The 5,988-nt window shown below is 48.6% G+C and overlaps 1 protein-coding gene across 1 annotated transcript in view; it reads left to right on the top strand.

Annotated features, from left to right (window-relative positions):
* The window catches only part of Jph2 (junctophilin 2), a 78,627-nt gene that overhangs the window by 45,095 nt on the left and 27,544 nt on the right, over positions 1 to 5,988 (top strand). The window lies entirely within an intron of this gene.

The raw sequence follows: 5,988 nt of genomic DNA, 5'->3' as shown, positions 1-5,988 counted from the left end.
TCTGTATGGAGGAAAAGAAAGTCCTTGACTGGTGAATAGGAGATGTGAAGGAGAAGTAAAGGCAAGAGTAATTAGCATTACCAGCTCTAGACAGGGAACTAGAAAAAAGTCAGAACAGGGCAAATTTCAAATGTTCATAGGAGAGTCCATTGGGATTTCTTGACAGGAGCTTCCAAAATCATCCCTCTATTGGGTTCCTCCTCATTTTTCTTTTGTCAGCCAAGGCTGGCATCAAGAATGATGGACTCAGGGTTTGTTTTCAGGCACTTTGATAGCTCATGGAGTGGCTAGAATCAGTGTCAGTTCCCTCTCAAAGTCTTCCAGATAGGGACAAATTTAGAAACAAATTTATCCATCATTTTAGGACAATAGCTGGTTGTCTCCCTTAGCTACAGGTGGGCACTACAACATTGCAGACCAAGATTTGAAGTCTTACATCTGAGCAGCACTTTCTGCTTATTCCTTATTTTTTGAGACAAAAAGCTGTCACTGAACCTGGAGCTCACTGATTGGCTAGGCTGGCAGGCAAATGAGTCTGAAGATCTATCTGTCCGCCCCCACCAAGATCTGGGTTACCAACATGTCTATCTTTTACATGGGTGCTGAGAATCCCAAATCAGGACCTCATGCCGGCATGGCAGGTACTTGACCAACTGAGTCATCTCTCCAGCCCTCTATTGCCATTTTAATTATTGTTCTAAACAGTATACTCACTAAAACTTCAGAAAGGGCAGAATAATAATAAGTAGTGAAAACCCCAGTCCTACCCCAGTTGTGCCTCTCAAGTGAGCACTGTTGAAAACTCAGAGAATTATTCTGTTTTCCTGTCTGCTTGTGTTTGGTTCTGCTTTTCATAACTATGGTTGTCTACATAATGTTCTGATTATTAATTATAATATCCTATAATTTGTAGATACCATGATTTAGTTAACCAAATCTCTCTTGATAGTGATTGAAACCATTTCATGTCTTCATGACCACACGGAAGGCAGCAACAAAAACCCTTGGACCCATGCCCTTGCTCACAGGCTAGTGAAGGGAATGGTCTAGCCAGGCAGGTTCTTAGGGACAGTCCAGCATCATTGGGGGCACACTTGTGATAGATAAACACCCCTGTGGGAGATACATTCTAAGATATAACAATAAACATAGATGGTGCTGAACCCTAAATATGCTGTTTATTCCTATGCAAGAATCTACAAGAAAGTTTGATTTATAAAGTAGGTACAGTAAGATTTCTTTTTTGGTCTTTTTGAGACAGGATTTCCCTGTAGTCCCAGTAGGCCTGGAACTCCCTATGGAAACCAGACTGGCCTTGATCTCATAGAGTTCCACCTGCCTCTGCCTCCTGAGTGCTGTGTGCCACCACACTGGGCTTGCAGTAAGCTACTTTTAGCAATGGTAGTACAAGAGAGCAATTATAATGATAGAGTACAACAGAAATTAGGTAAAGCTTAGAACTTGGTTGTTCCCAGAATTTCCATTTGATACCTTTGGGCTGGGTCTTGGGGTGCAGCTCAGTTAGTAGAATGCTTGCCTGGCATACATGAAGCCCTGAGTTTGACCCCCAGCACTACATAAACCAGCTATGGTGGTACATACTTATAATCTCAGCACTGGAGAGATGGAGACAGGAGGCTCAGACATTCAGAGTCATCCTTGGCTATATAAGGAGTTTGAAGCTAGCCTTGGCTTCATAAGACCCTGTCTCAAAAGAAAAAGAGAGATTTGAGCGATGACTCAGTGGTTAAGAGTATTAGCTGCTCTTGAGGACCAGGGTTCAGTATCCAGCACCAACATAGTGCCTAACAACCATTCATAATTCCAGTTTCAGGGGATCAGATGCCCTCTTCTGGCCTCTGTGGGCATTGCATGCATGTGGTGCACTTATATACATGAAGGCAAAGCACTCATACATATTAAAATAAAAATAAATAAACAAAGCCAGGCATGGTGGTGCACGCCTTTAATCCTAGCACTTGGGAGGCAGACCAGCTGGATCTCTGCGAGACTGAGGCCAGCCTAGTATATATATTAAGTTCCAGGCCATCTGGGCCTACAAGGAGACCCTGTCTTAAAAAAAAATGTCTTGGACCATGGTGAACCTTGGGTAACTGAAACTGTGAAAAACAAAGCTGTATAATGCCAGCTCACCTGAGTCTCTTCAAGGGGCCACCTCCTCATAGTCCCTTTCAAGATCTGTCAAGATGTGAACTGAGTGGGCTCCCCTGGTAAGATCCATAGTACCCTGGAGTGGGTTGACACAACAGGCACAATTGTAAACCACCCCTCTCCAGTGTCCCAGGCCACTCCTGTGCGTCTAACAAACATTTAAAGAATAATTGTTGTAAAAGAAGCCATCTGGGCTAAATTCCTAAAGGGAGTCAAAACAATGCACTGTGCTTGTTATCAAAGCCCCTGATGACCTCCACAGAACTTAGACCAGATGGATACCACCCCCAGCAGTGTATGGGAGCATGGTTTCCCTCACTGCCATCACTGTGTGTTCTGTCTTCAATTCTTTGCCAATTGTTGGTAGACAGCCAGGTGTGAACTTAGGGACCACTTCACCACCCCTCCAGACAGCTGCCTGGGTCCTTGGAGGCAATGTTGGTCCTTGTTCTGTCTGTGGTTCCCCTCCTGATAGAGTCAATGGTGTCACTGACTGAGAAATAATCTCCCCAGGGATGGGTTGGAATGGCAGAGAGGCCCCAGCCCAGAGTTCTGCTCTTCTCTTCCTCCTTCCTTTGAGAATCAGCAGATGGACAAAATCCCTCAGCGCCCAGACCGAAGATGTGGTAGACGGAATTTCCTGAGTTGTCAGGGTGGGATCCTTGCTAGATACATGAGTCAGCTGTGGCTTCACGGCACAGAGAACTGAGAGATGCTGTATTAGGTGAGGTCTGACCTTTCCAGCTTGGAGCGCAGAGAACCCAGGCATCGATCCAGTGTGAATCTGTCCTTGGAGAAAGCCAGTCAGATAGAAGGTTCTTTAGGGAGAATGAGGCCCAGTGTGCCTGGTTCACAATGAAGAAAACATGACTAGGAAAGGGTAGGTGCCCAGCTAGGGCATGCATTGAGCTGGGTCTGAGCAGAGAGTACCAAGTCTGGAGGACAGGGTCAGGGATGGCCTCGTGAAGTTTAAGCTGGCTTCTGGGCACATAACTGGATCCGATGGGCAAATGACAGGGCCCTGTGGGGTGAAAAGCATGTCTTTGCCCTCCCAACCTCCAGCCCTCTGAACTGGACTTCTAGTCCATCTTATTTTTTTAACCCAATTAGTAGAGTCAGAGAAGCCCATACCTTCAGGAGAAGAGATTCTCTATCGCCACTTGCTAGGATGTCCCCACTTCCCAGGGAGGCCAGTGCTTGGTCTGCTCCTGGTACCCAGGGACCCAAGTATAAGCACTGGAAGGGCCCAGACACAAGAGTGCTGGAATGGAGGAAATGAAGACACAGTGACCACCCCAGGGGGAGAGCTTGAGAGCTCAGGGTCACGGTCAAGGGTGGGAGGCTTGGGTTCCAGTCCTGCAATACACACCAGTCATGTGGCCCTGGGCATGTGACCTCTCCCTGAGCCTCTCTGTGTGTCCTTTATAAACTATCCATCAGTAGAAAAGCTGACTCATGAGCTAGAGAGAGGTCCTGGAGGGTCTTCATCCACGGGATGTGCTTAAGACAGTACCTAGCATTGAACAGGGCAGGGGACCTTACGGTGCCCTCTCCTACCCCTGCCAGGCTCCACACTGAGGTCTTTTATCTCCTCCATCCTCATGGGGACAAGATACTTGCTAGAAGAACCCGTTTCCCAGATGAAGCAAGCAGTCCAAACCCACAACGGTGAAAGCAGCCAGGCCCCAAGTTCTCCCACTGGGTCTTAGCTCTCTTCACTCTCTGGAACAGACAGCCTTTCATATCTTAGACATCAGGGGAACCCGGCTGTTGTGGGCTGATGATGATGGCCTGGCTGTGCTTCTGTCTGGCGGAGCAGGTGACAGCATAAGTCAGGGGCACTGAGAACTGGAGTTCAAATCCTGCGCCCTCACCAAAGTTGCTTCAGTTGTAGAGTGGGGAACAGCAACAGCCCTGCCTCCTGAAGTTACAACAGGATGACATGAATAGTGGGTGCCACAGGCTTCTCTGTGTGGTCATAGAGCACTGAGGGTGCTTGATGCCTAGACACCAAGGCCAATTTTATCTCTCTCCTTCCTACTCAACACTGAGGCTGTAGAGCAGGTGAAGCCAGCAGGCTCCAGCTTCCGGCTTCCTCCTGCCACATGCACTGTTTTGTCTTTTGCCTTCCAAAACTTGGTCTGATTTCAACTTGTCTTCCTGAGTCCATAGCAGCCAGGCCCTGCCACAGGGAGGGGAGTTAAAAATAAAGCCAGGCCTTAAAACCTACAAGTAAACACCCAGCTCTCTAAAAATAGCCTTTGCAGCAGGTCTCCCGCTCCAGCTTCCGGCTTCCTCCTGCCACATGCACTGTTTTGTCTTTTGCCTTCCAAAACTTGGTCTGATTTCAACTTGTCTTCCTGAGTCCATAGCAGCCAGGCCCTGCCACAGGGAGGGGAGTTAAAAATAAAGCCAGGCCTTAAAATCTACAAGTAAACACCCAGCTCTCTAAAAATAGCCTTTGCAGCAGGTCTCCTGAGCCAGGCTGGGCTTGAGGGTTGGCACTTGGCAAGACTGGCTCTCCCAGGCAGGCCTCAGCATCACCCTGGCCTGTCAAGCCTGTGCTCGTGCATAACCAGGCCCCCCCCCCCCCATTTCTCTAGTCCCTTCTTTCTATCACCACCAGCAGCCCCTCTCCCTGCCTCCTGCCAAGGTCCCTTCTGGCTCTTCACTCCTCTTGCTGCTGGGTGGAGTCAGAGTGATCCCTACAGATGTCAGCCCTGCTGTCCTTTCTGGTGAACAGGGCTTTCATGGGACTCTTAATTTGTGTTCTACAGAAAGCAGAGCTGGAGACAAGGTTTTGTTCCGAGTAGTTTGCTTGGGAGATAATGCCAGGAAGGAGGAGATTAGAGGGAATGGGGAGCTGGGACAGGGAGGAGAGACCAGTCAGTACTAGGGTGTATGATGGAGATACTGCTGCAGATCATGGGTCCTGGACTTGGCTAAGACACTGACCCGTAAGACCGTCCTTCTGATGCATGGATGTTGGTCCCAGTCCCCCATTCACTGTCTTCCCTGGAGCAGAAATCATCCCACTTCTGGCCTTGGATTTGGATAGGGGGAGGGTGATAAGACCTACAACATCCAAGCAGGCTCAGGGCAATGGTAGACAGCTGAGCTCAGAGGGGACTGTGACAGCACCTGGTGAGTCTGGCTTCATATGGACCGGTCCTCCACTGCTATGGTGAATGAGGACTAGACAGAGGAGCCATGATGTAGATTCTAAGGTGTCTGCTTGAGGAGAATTTGCAGATTCCTAGAATTTCTGGAGCCTTTTTTCATGGCTCCAGTTCCCCCCACCAGCCTCATCTCACACTAAGGTCCGAATCTTCAACTTCAGCCACCACAGTTCCTGCAGTGACTGTTCTCTTTCCTGCCCATGGTCTTTTACACATGTGCTTCCATTTGCCTAAAATGCTTTCCCCTCACTCTTCACCTTACAATACCTGCCTGCCCATCTGGTCTCACTCAACTTGGAAAGTTCTGAGCTCCTGGCAGTCTGAATTCCCTGTTTTATGCATACTAGCACCTGGCCTAGAACCCAGCACACGTGGGAGACTCAAGCAGGTTGAGTAGCTCTCAACCATCGTGTGGTGGGAAAGACCTACAGGGCAGATATACCCTGTTCCACTCAGCCTTCAAACACATCCAGCACATGTTGCTGCTCTCAGATGCAGAGGGGTCTGGGTGATTTTAGCCAGACTCAGTGCTTCCCAGACTACAGCAGACTTCTGCCTGTGAGGAAGAAAGGGAGCATGGGTATTTGGTAAGCTGCTAGCAACATCTGTCCCAAAGTCCACATGGAAGCATAAACAT

The sequence above is a fragment of the Nannospalax galili genome, unplaced genomic scaffold (assembly GCF_000622305.1).
Source record: "Nannospalax galili isolate Female #2095 unplaced genomic scaffold, S.galili_v1.0 scaffold205, whole genome shotgun sequence".
In the NCBI taxonomy this organism is placed as follows: Eukaryota; Metazoa; Chordata; class Mammalia; order Rodentia; family Spalacidae; genus Nannospalax; species Nannospalax galili.
This window is presented reverse-complemented; position numbering and strand designations above follow the sequence as displayed.